The following is an 11,920-nucleotide window of genomic DNA, read 5'->3' as shown; positions in this document are numbered from 1 at the left end:
TTGTCATATATATCAATGACATGGAATAAAATATTACAAACCATATCATCAACATTGAAGATGACGCTTAGATTTATGGTAAATTATGGAGTGACCATAATATTGAGGCCTTACAAAGCGAGCTACATGAACTCCATAAGTGTCGGAAGATTGGCAGATGCTCTTTAATACCGAAAAATGTAAAGACCTTGCATGTGGGGCATAACATTGCACATCATAACTATCAAATCAAAAGCCTTACCTTGCAGGAGGTTGATGAAGAAGGACCTTGGAGTCAGAATCCACAAATCAGTAAAAGTTGGTCAACAAGTGGGAGCTGCAGTAAAAGTTGGTCAACAAGTGGGAGCTGCAGTAAAAGTTGGTCAACAAGTGGGAGCTGCAGTAAAAGTTGGTCAACAAGTGGGAGCTGCAGTAAAAGTTGGTCAACAAGTGGGAGCTGCAGTAAAAGTTGGTCAACAAGTGGGAGCTGCAGTAAAAGTTGGTCAACAAGTGGGAGCTGCAGTAAAAGTTGGTCAACAAGTGGGAGCTGCAGTAAAAGAAGCCATCCACATCCTAGGAATAGTCAGCCGCTTGACGTCAGTCAGGTGCTTGTATTATTGTAGCCAAGCATGGAGACCTCAGCTTCAGAGAGGCACATCTGCTTAAGAGTTCAACACCTGGCCAGAAAAATCATTCATGAACTAAGTGGGTTCCCATACGAGGAATAGTTGAGGGTTTACAGGGTTAACAACACTGCAGACCAGACATGACAAGGCTGATCTCAACGAAACTTAAAATATTGAAGAATTTGTGGATCCAGACCACTTCTTCAGAAGGTCAGATGTATCACAAACAAGTACCAACGGTTTTAAGCTCAACAAGACACAATGTAGGACAGAAAATAGGTGATGCTTTTAGTATAAACCCATGGAACTGCCTACCCGCCGAAGCCGTAAATGTCAAAAGACTGCAACAATTTAAGATCCAAATAGACAAAATCATCAGAACAAATGGACGTGACTTTTGACGAAGCCGGGTTCGTCGAGGACACTCGAGAGATAGTGGCCTTCAGGTAAGTTCAGGTAAATATGTACACGTTGGACTGGACGGCGTGAGAATAGCTTGAACTGCTTCAACTCTTTGTGTATAAATTATATCTCAATAAATTGATTTTAATTTCAAATTAAGAAATAAATTTAGAAATCAATTTATTTAAATTTTAAAACATCAGTGGCCAAATATAAACATATGTCACAGAGAACTGTACTAAGATCAGGTTCAGTCTCGTGTCCTGTATACAGCACAGCTGTATAGTGTTGAATACTTATCTCTGAAAGTATTACATGTAATACAGGCCCAGAGGAATCTTCACCGACGTTCCTTACTCTCATAATTTTATAATTTCATCCTAAAATTCATAAAACTTTTTGTCTTTGAAGGCAATCACAAATCCTTTGATTATATAATATTTGTTTTGTCTTAAATCCTGTTAATAGTATGATGGTCAGAGCACTAGTTCTTGGTCTGGTCTGGGACAGGCAGCCATCTCTGGGACACCCAGCATCTTGCCACAGAGTATCCCAGCCATCTTTGGGACACCCAGCATCTTGCCACAGGGTATCCCAGCCATCTCTGGGGCACCCAGCATCTTGCCACAGAGTATCCCAGCCATCTCTGAAGAACCCAGTATCTTGCCACAGGGTATCCCAGCCATCTCTGGGACACCCAGCATCTTGCCACAGGGTATCCCAGCCATCTCTGGGACACCCAGCATCTTGCCACAGAGTATCCCAGCCATCTCTGGGGCACCCAGCATCTTGCCACAGAGTATCCCAGCCATCTCTGAAGAACCCAGCATCTTGCCACAGGGTATCCCAGCCATCTCTGGGACACCCAGCATCTTGCCACAGAGTATACCAGCCATCTCTGGGACACCCAGCATCTTGCCACAGAGTATCCCAGCCATCTCTGGGACACCCAGCATCTTGCCACAGAGTATCCCAGCCATCTCTGGGACACCCAGCATCTTGCCACAGGGTATCCCAGCCATCTCTGGGACATCCAGCATCTTGCCACAGAGTATCCCAGCCATCTCTGGGACACCCAGCATCTTGCCACAGAGTATCCCAGCCATCTCTGGGACACCCAGCATCTTGCCACAGAGTATCCCAGCCATCTCTGGGGCACCCAGCATCTTGCCACAGAGTATCCCAGCCATCTCTGAAGAACCCAGCATCTTGCCACAGGGTATCCCAGCCATCTCTGGGACACCCAGCATCTTGCCACAGAGTATACCAGCCATCTCTGGGACACCCAGCATCTTGCCACAGAGTATCCCAGCCATCTCTGGGACACCCAGCATCTTGCCACAGGGTATCCCAGCCATCTCTGGGACACCCAGCATCTTGCCACAGGGTATCCCAGCCATCTCTGGGACACCCAGCATCTTGCCACAGAGTATCCCAATGATATATGAATTTTGGAATGCTTTAATGTGACAATTCCAACCAGGCAAACTTCTTCTATTTATACAGAAGGATTCTCTCTCCTCTTCCTTAACTAACACTGACATGACAGACGGAAAAAAACAGTAACTGAAACGGTTTTGATCGATATTACACTGAAGATTTGTGTTGAAAGTTGCAATGATTTTATCTTGAGGTTATCTTGAGATGATTTCGGGGCTTTTAGTGTCCCCGCGGCCCGGTCCTCGACCAGGCCTCCACCCCCAGGAAGCTGCCCGTGACAGCTGACTAACACCCAGGTACCTGTTTTACTGCTAGGTAACAGGGGCATAGGGTGAAAGAACTCTGCCCATTGTTTCTCGCTGGCGCCTGAGATCGAACCCAGGATCACACGTCCAGTGTGCTGTCCGCTCAGCCACCGGCCCAACTGGTGTCTGTGTACTCACCTAGTTGTGTTTGCGGGGGTTGAGCAACCGTCAATCAACAGGTGTACAGATTCCTGAGCCTATTGGGCTCTATATCATATCGACACTTGAAACTGTGTATGGAGTCAACCTCCACCACATCACTTCCTAATGCATTCCATTTGTCAACCACTCTGACACTAAAAAAGTTCTTTCTAATATCTCGGTGGCTCATTTGGGCACTCAGTTTCCACCTGTGTCCCCTTGTGCGTGTTCCCCTTGTGTTAAATTGCCTGTCTTTATCTAACCTATCAATTCCCTTCAGAATCTTGAATGTGGTGATCATGTCCCCCCTAACTCTTTCTGTCTTCCAGCGACGTGAGATTTAATTCCCGTAGTCTCTCCTCGTAGCTCATACCTCTCAGCTCCGGTACTAGTCTGGTGGCAAACCTTTGAACCTTTTCCAGTTTAGTCTTATCCTTGACTAGATATGGACTCCATGCTGGGGCTGCATACTCCAGGATTGGCCTTACATATGTGGTATACAAAGTTCTGAATGATTCTTTACACAAGTTTCTGAATGCCGTTCGTATGTTGGCCAGCCTGGCATATGCCGCTGATGTTATCCGCTTGATATGTGCTGCAAGAGATAGGTCTGGCGTGATATCAACCTCCAAGTCTTTTTCCTTCTCTGACTTCTGAAGAATTTCCTCTCCCAGATGATACCTTGTATCTGGCCTCCTGCTCCCCACACCTATCTTCATTACATTACATTTGGTTGGGTTAAACTCTAACAACCATTTGTTCGACCATTCCTTCAGCTTGTCTAGGTCTTCTTGAAGCCTCAAACAGTCCTCTTCTGTTTTAATCCTTCTCATAATTTTAGCATCGTCCGCAAACATTGGGAGAAATGAATCGATACCCTCCGGGAGATCATTTACATATATCAGAAACAAGATAGGACCGAGTACAGAGCCCTGCGGGACTCCACTGGTGACTTCGGAGCAAATCGGAGGTCTCACCCCTCACCGTAACTCTCTGCTTCCTATTGCTTAGATACTCCCTTATTCACTAGAGCACCTTACCAGCAACACCTGCCTGTCTCTCCAGCTTATGTACCAGCTTTTTATGCGGTACTGTGTCAAAGGCTTTCCGACAATCCAAGAAAGTGCAGTCCGCCCAGCCCTCTCTTTCTTGCTTAATCTTTGTCACCTGATCGTAGAATTCTATCAAGCCTGTAAGGCAAGATTTACCCTCCCTGAACCCATGTTGACGATTTGTCACGAAGTCCCTTCTCTCCAGATGTGTTACCAGGTTTTTTCTCACGATCTTCTCCATCACCTTGCATGGTATACAAGTCAAGGACACTGGCCTGTAGTTCAGTGTCTCTTGCCTGTCGCCCTTTTTGTATATTGGGACCACATTCGCCGTCTTCCATATTTCTGGTAGGTCTCCCGTCTCCGTGACTTACTATACACTATGGAGAGTGGCAGGCAAAGTGCCTCTGCACACTCTTTCAGTATCCATGGTGAGATCCCATTTGGACCAACAGCCTTTCTAACATCCAGATCCAGCAGGTGTCTCTTGACCTCCTCTCTCGTACTTTCGAACTCTTCCAAGGCCACCTGGTTTACCTCCCTTTCTCCTTGCACAGTGACCTCACCTTGTTCTATTGTGAAGACCTCCTGGAACCTCTTCTTGAGTTCTTCACACACCTCTCTGTCATTCTCAGTATACCCGTCCTCGCCTGTTCGAAGTTTCAATACCTGTTCTTTCACTGTTGTTTTCCTTCTGATGTGACTGTGGAGTAGCTTTGGTTCGGTCTTGGCTTTGTTTGCTATATCATTTTCAAAACTTTTCTCTGCTTCTCTTCTCACCCTAACGTACTCATTCCTGGTTCTCTGGTATCTCTCTCTGCTTTCTGGTGTTCTGTTATTCCGGAAGTTCCTTTTGTTCAGTTTCTTCGCTTCCATACATGCCCTATTATACCATGGATTCTTCTGTTGCTTCTCGGATTTTTCCCTTTGGGCCGGGATGAACCTGGTTACTGCCTCCTGACACTTTTGGGTAACATAGTCCATCATACCCTGTACAGACTTATCTCTGAGGTCTGTGTCCCAAGGTATTTCACTTAGGAAATTTCTCATCTGTTCATAATTCCCCTTCCGGTATGCCAGCCTTTTGATTCCTAGTTCTTTTTTGGGGAAGATAAGTCCTAGCTCTACCAGGTACTCAAAGTTCAATTCACTGTGATCACTCATTCCCAAGGGCGCTTCCATCTTAACTTCCCTTATATCCCACTCATTTAGGGTAAATATCAAATCAAGCATTGCTGGTTCATCTTCTCCTCTCATTCTTGTTGGTGTGTGTGTGTGTGTGTGTGTGTGTGTGTGTGTGTGTGTGTGTGTGTGTGTGTGTGTGTGTGTGTGTGTGTGTGTGTGTCTCTCTCTCTCTCTCTCTCTCTCTCTCTCTCTCTCTCTCTCTCTCTGTCTGTCTCTGTCTAACTGGCTGGCTGGCCGTCTAACTGGTTGTCTAACTGGCTGGCTGGCTGGCTGTCTAACTGGCTGGCTTGACTGGCTGTCTAACTGGATGACAGGCTGTCTAGCCGGCTGCAGCTTGCTCGCAGTGTGTATATCCAATCAAAGACCCCCAATGGCGTATCTTCCTCCAGCTGGGGGAATCAACCCGAGCCCTTCCTACACACGCCAGACATCTGCTCTCCCATATTGAGGCGCACTTGTATCCCCCCCCCCCCACACCCCATAACCCAATCACTTCACATGCCCTACGAAGCGCCCATAGCACCGCTCAACCAGGCCGACATGCGTTACACTAACAAAGCTATTCAACTATCACCAATTTTAACGTGAATTGCGTAATTTCATATTAGTATTTAAACAATGATTGATATATGAATATTATAAAATTTTCTGTTAAACAGACACTCGAAGTTTTTCCAGAACAGCAATGGTGACTTTTACTGAGTCTTATACCCTCAGATGTAACTAGTTCGGTCATCTTCAATGATTTTTTTCGTTAAATAAGACTTTCCTCTCCAGTCACTTAAAGAAAAGTCAAAGGAATATTAAACTTTTCATAGACAGTATTGATCATCATATGCAAATCTTTTGTTAAATTTTAAAAGCCTAAGTTATCTTGCAACGATTTTAAGTTTTTCTTAATTTATTTATATGAACATTTTTGTATCATCGGAAACTAGGTAATGTTGCACTTGAGCGTTGTATCAACATGGTTTATATATACGGTAAACAAGACAGGTCTCAGGCCAGAGTCCTGAGGACCATTGACAACTATGGTAATGTTGCACTTGAGTGTTGTATCAACATGGTTTATATATACGGTAAACAAGACAGGTCTCAGGCCAGAGTCCTGAGGACCATTGACAACTATGGTAATGTTGCACTTGAGTGTTGTATCAACATGGTTTATATATACGGTAAACAAGACAGGTCTCAGGCCAGAGTCCTGAGGACCATTGGCAACGTTTACCACTCGGATTTGTCTTACTCTGTTTCTGTTGAAAAAGTCATATCATATACCACTAGCAAGTTAATACCTCCAAACAATAGGCCTCAGAGAATGAGGGCAAATAAAAGTGTTTAAATTGTTTAAACTTATATGTTGCTTTATTTCAGATAATGCATGTATTTACTTTAATACTTGCTGTACTGTACTATAAAAAATATAGTACAGTACTACTTACTGTATCAAAGGAGGTGTACATATTGCAATTTCTTTACTAAAGTAATTGTACATTTAAGTGTGCAGAAGGACACTTGCTGTATTAAACTACTTGAACAGTAAGTATTAAATATGAAGTACTGTATGAAATATCTTGTACAGTACGTTAATTACTGTAATAAAGTAAGTGCCCAAAAGCTAGCTACTGTATTAGAGCAAATTTACAAAAGAATACTGATAATACTAAAAAACATATATACAGTAAGCTGCTTAATGCATTATGGTAAATTGCAATAGGCAACTTACTGTATTTAGTTGTACATTAAGCAACTTAAAATATCAAAGATGTATATATGCTCCTGCTTAATCTTGAGGATAATAAGGTTAAGGCAGCCTAAAAGTCAGACAAAAATTCTCAATGCCTAAAATCCTTAATAAAATGTTACAATAACTAAGATCCCTTAACAAATAAAGATCCAAGACTAATAATAGTGATCCAATAAACAATAGTAAATAAAGTCATATTGATAATAAAGTGTAGAAAATGCTAATATATCAATTACATACCAAAACTTATTCATAAAATCAGCAAACAAATGCTTATTTATACTTTCCACTACAGACTGGAAGGCTGCTTATCTATCCCTTCGACTATATTTATACTATTTCAGTACACATAAGGGGCATAACTGGCCAACCTCTCACAGTGTTCATGACAGAACACTCATGAACACTCGAGATACCTGGATGATCAGGTATCCAGAGGATACCTGATCAACGAGGCTGTGAGTCATATGTCAGGCTGCGAGCAGCGGCGTCCAGTAGCCTGGTTGACCAGTCCAGCAATGAAGAGGCCGGGCCGCGGGGACGCTAAGCCCCGAAACAACCTCAAGAAAGGTATCTCCAGCATACTAAAACTCATTCATACCTCCAGCATACTAAAACATATTCATGCCATCAGCATACCATATCTGTTCATATATCCAGTATAAACAAATTATTTATATCATTAATATAACAAACCCCATCCATACCACTTGCGTACCAAAGTTCATTAATACTACAGCATAAAAACTCATTCTTACAATGGACACAAGAAATTTGTAGACCAGACCACACACTAGAAGGTGAAGGGACGACGACGTTTCGGTCCGTCCTGGACCATTCTCAAGTCGATTGTGACAATCGACTTGAGAATGGTCTGGTCAACATACTTTAGCCACGTTATTGTGACTCATCGCCGACACAAGAGATCCTTTAATCCACCATCATACACATTCATACCACCCACTTGTAGTCTACCAGTTGGTCGTTCTGGGGACCATGACCCCTGGTCACCGGCCATGTCTCCTGGCTGCTGGTCTGGTCACCGACCATGTCTCCTGGCTGCTGGTCTGGTCACCGACCATGTCTCCTGGTCTGGTCACCGACCATGTCACCTGGTCTGGTCACCGACCAAGTCTCCTGGCTGCTGTTCTGGTCACCGACCATGTCTCCTGGCTGCTGGTCTGGTCACCGACCATGTCTCCTGGTCTGGTCACCGACCAAGCCGCTATGGCTTGCTGCTCTGGTCATCCAGGCTGTTAGACACGTCTGCTCACAGCCTAAAGTCACAGCCTGGTTGATCAAGTAACCTTTGGATATATTTATCATACAACCAACACACAAAAACTTAAACAAACCACAAACATACACATGGTCTTGTTGTATGTCTTACTAAACCCAACTTGTGATAAAACTTTGATAAACCCGTCAGTGGTAAGAGTTCCAGCGAGGTCCTCGTATGTAGGAGGACATTGGTCTCAATGTTATGTACATCTGTAGATTACTGTACATCTACACATGTACATCTGTAGATTATTGTACATCTACACATGATAATCTGTAGATTACTGTACATGTACACATGTACATTTGTAGATTTCTGAACATCTATACATGTGCATTTAATACTTGATGAGATGTACTCATCTCATTGAGAGATGTATATCATAATCATTTAGATGTAATGTATATCTACATTGGTCTCGTGAGGCTGGTCTCAACAACCAGCTCCTCGTAGATGTGTCCTTGTACATTATTGGTCTCGTGAGGCTGGTCTCAACAACCAGCTCCTCGTAGATGTGTCCTTGTACATTATTGGTCTCGTGAGGCAGGTCTCAACAACCAGCTCCTCATAGATGTGTCCTTGTACATTATTGGTCTCGTGAGGCTGGTCTCAACAACCAACTCCTCGTAGATGTGTCCTTGTACATTATTGGTCTCGTGAGGAAGGTCTCAACAACCAGCTCTTCGTAGATGTGTCCTTGTACATTTTGGTCTCGTGAGGCTGGTCTCAACACTCTACCATATATCAACATTACTAAAATTGTTAAGCGACGCAGCGAGCTCTCGGAGGTATTTCTTGTTCTTCTCACTGTCCTCGATCCAAATCTCAAGGTCACGGCCAGTGACACCCCTCCGGTGAAGTCCTCGCAGGAGTCTCTCCCCACCCACACCTGTAGATGAAAGTGAAAACTGAAGCCCACACCTGGCTACTCCTCACACCCATCTCTTAAGCAGGAGGAGGAGGATGGTAGAGTTGCAAAGGAGGAGGAGGGTTGTGGTGCAGAGGAGGAGGGTTGTGGTGCAGAGGAGGAGGAGGATAGTTGTGCAAAGGAGGAGGGTAGTGGTGCAGAGGAGGAGGGTTGTGGTGCAGAGGAGGAGGGTAGTGGTGCAGATTAGGAGGATAGTTGTGAAGAGGAGGATTGTGGTGCAGAGGAGGAGGGTTGTGGTGCAGAGGAGGAGGGTAGTGGTGCAGAGGAGGGTAGTGGTGCAGAGGAGGAGGAGGGTAATGGTGCAGAGAAGAAGGGTAGTGGTGCAGAGGGGGAGGGTAGTGGTGCAGAGGAGGAGGGTAGTGGTGAAGAGGAGGAGAAGGAGGGTAGTGGGGCAGAGGAGGAGGAGGGTAATGGTGCAGAGGTGGAGGGTAGTGGTGCAGAGGAGGAGGGTAGTGGAGCTGAGGAGAAGGAGGGTAGTGGTGCAGAGAAGAAGGGTAGTGGTGCAGAGGAGGAGGAGGAGGAGGGTAGTGGTGCTGCGGAGGAGGAGGGTAGTGGTGCAGAGGGGGAGGGTAGTGGTGCAGAGGAGGAGGGTAGTGGAGAAGAGGAGGAGGAGGAGGGTAGTGGGGCAGAGGAGGAGGAGGAGGGTAGTGGTGCATAGGAGGAGGGTAGTCGTACAGAGGAGGAGGAGGGTAGTGGTGCACAGGAGGAGTGTAACGGTGCAGAGGAGGAGGAGGGTAGTGGTGCAGAGGAGGAGGGTTGAGGTGCAGAAGAGGAGGGTTGTGGTGCAGAGAAGAAGGAAAGTAGTGGTGCAGATTAGGAGGGTAGTGGTGCAGAAGAGGAGGGTTGTGGTGCAGAGAAGAAGGAAAGTAGTGGTGCAGATTAGGAGGGTAGTGGTGCAGAAGAGGAGGGTAGTGGTGCAGAGAAGGAGGTGTTGGAAATTTCCAACACTTAATATAACACTGTTGTATTCTCATTAATTATTACTAATTCTACTAATCATTGTAGTGATTCGAATTAACCAAGCGTAGAGTTCACATGTACTAATAATTACATCTGTACAATAAGGCTCGAATTCTTACGTCACCCGACGCCAGTATTGTGTCAGATTCCATTGTAATAAACACATTTATATCCAGTGTGTCTGAGAATTGAATTTGATTCTCTATAAACAACGGCGTTCTGTGTGATAATTAATTACAGATAAACTGATCTCCAACTAAAGCCAAATAGAGCGTTTATAGTTCTAACTGTTATCTAGCAATAAAATTAACGTCACGCGTGAATGCCCTGGAGAGACTTTAATTCATCTCCATTGTTCGTTTACTATCATAAAACAGGCAAATAATAATATTTAACTCCTCTAAATAATAAACCCATCCTTATCCGAGCATTTCAATCACAACTGCGAGAAATGATAATATCCGTAATAAATAATTTGTGTAACGAACGCGGGACGCGGAGCGGGAGAGAGGAGATGCCATTACCCCAGCCACCAGGGTAGACGCCATCGAGAGCTCCAGAAGAAAGTCGCCACTGTGAGGTGTGAAGAACCTTTGCAGATATTAACTTTGCTGGTGTCAGTGTCACTTTACATAACAAATTGAATTGTCAAGAGATTTAATTTGACATTCGGCCAGAACCTGTTAAATTTGGTTCTATGTAATACCACGTGACTGGCCAGTGAAGCTCGTCAGTATCTAGGATAGGCTGGACACCACGTGTTCTTTATCAAGAAGCCGGAGCCTAGGACGCGAACTTCGGCAAGCCTTAACATACACAGTGCCCATATTAGCTAAGTACCTTTATCCTTATTTGATGCATCATCTAGGGGGTGGGTTTATAGCTGGGTAGCTTGTCGTGACGCCGTGCGACAATAACAAACTACAGGTCATTATTTACTCTTATTATTAATCTCAATTTCTTGAACATAGATATCTAGCAGCTTAATCTGTTGCTACTGAATACAATTTGATTTACAGCGTGTGTGAACAATTCTCCGAGCTGTCATTTCCCATGTTAATCAACTCCCAGTGTTCATGACGAGTCCAGGAGAATCAGAGGATGAGTCGTAACTAACTTCTCGGAAATCGTCTTCAAGCTAAGACTCCTTTCGTATTCCTTTTGATTTCTATTATCTGTATTCCTTTACATGCAGAACTCTGTTTCATTGGATTGACATGTGTTTATTATAATCATTAATTAACATGTTCGTGATCTATGTTCTCATTGATGATAAAGATAATGACACTATAAATATTCATAGGATTAGATTATTATACATTGGACTGGTGAACGAACCACACTAGTTCCTGGACGTATTGAGTTCCAGTAATAACCCCCCAATGTAGGTGTTTGAGGCTTTGATTCAGTTAATTAGACAACCCATTAATTATCTCAGTGATCATATTCTCTAGTAATTGGTCCATAGTTACTGGTTCATCTAGGAATTTTCTAATGATCATATTTTCTTAGTTTCCCTCTTTACTATAAAAGCGGGTGGTCCTTCATAATTGATTTTCACTATATTAATATTTAAATATATAGAGTCAAACCCCAAATGTCCCACATTATGGTCCTCTTCGAACCGGATAAACATAAATTATAATTATAAATACTAGTTATTAATAACTAATCCTTGTGTGATGTAATCAAGACTAACCCTTTTAATTAATTGTGTCTACTAACAACGTAACACATAGGTTAGCCTAAGTCACACCATTTCATTGCTACTTATACCTTATGTATAAGGTAGCACTCGTGGGACAGTTTATTGCCCATAACACTTAGGCCTACACTTCATACTGAAGTAATAATCTTTAGGTCACCAGGAGCA

Source organism: Procambarus clarkii, chromosome 11 (genome assembly GCF_040958095.1).
Source record: "Procambarus clarkii isolate CNS0578487 chromosome 11, FALCON_Pclarkii_2.0, whole genome shotgun sequence".
NCBI classification, from domain to species: Eukaryota; Metazoa; Arthropoda; class Malacostraca; order Decapoda; family Cambaridae; genus Procambarus; species Procambarus clarkii.
This window is presented reverse-complemented; position numbering follows the sequence as displayed.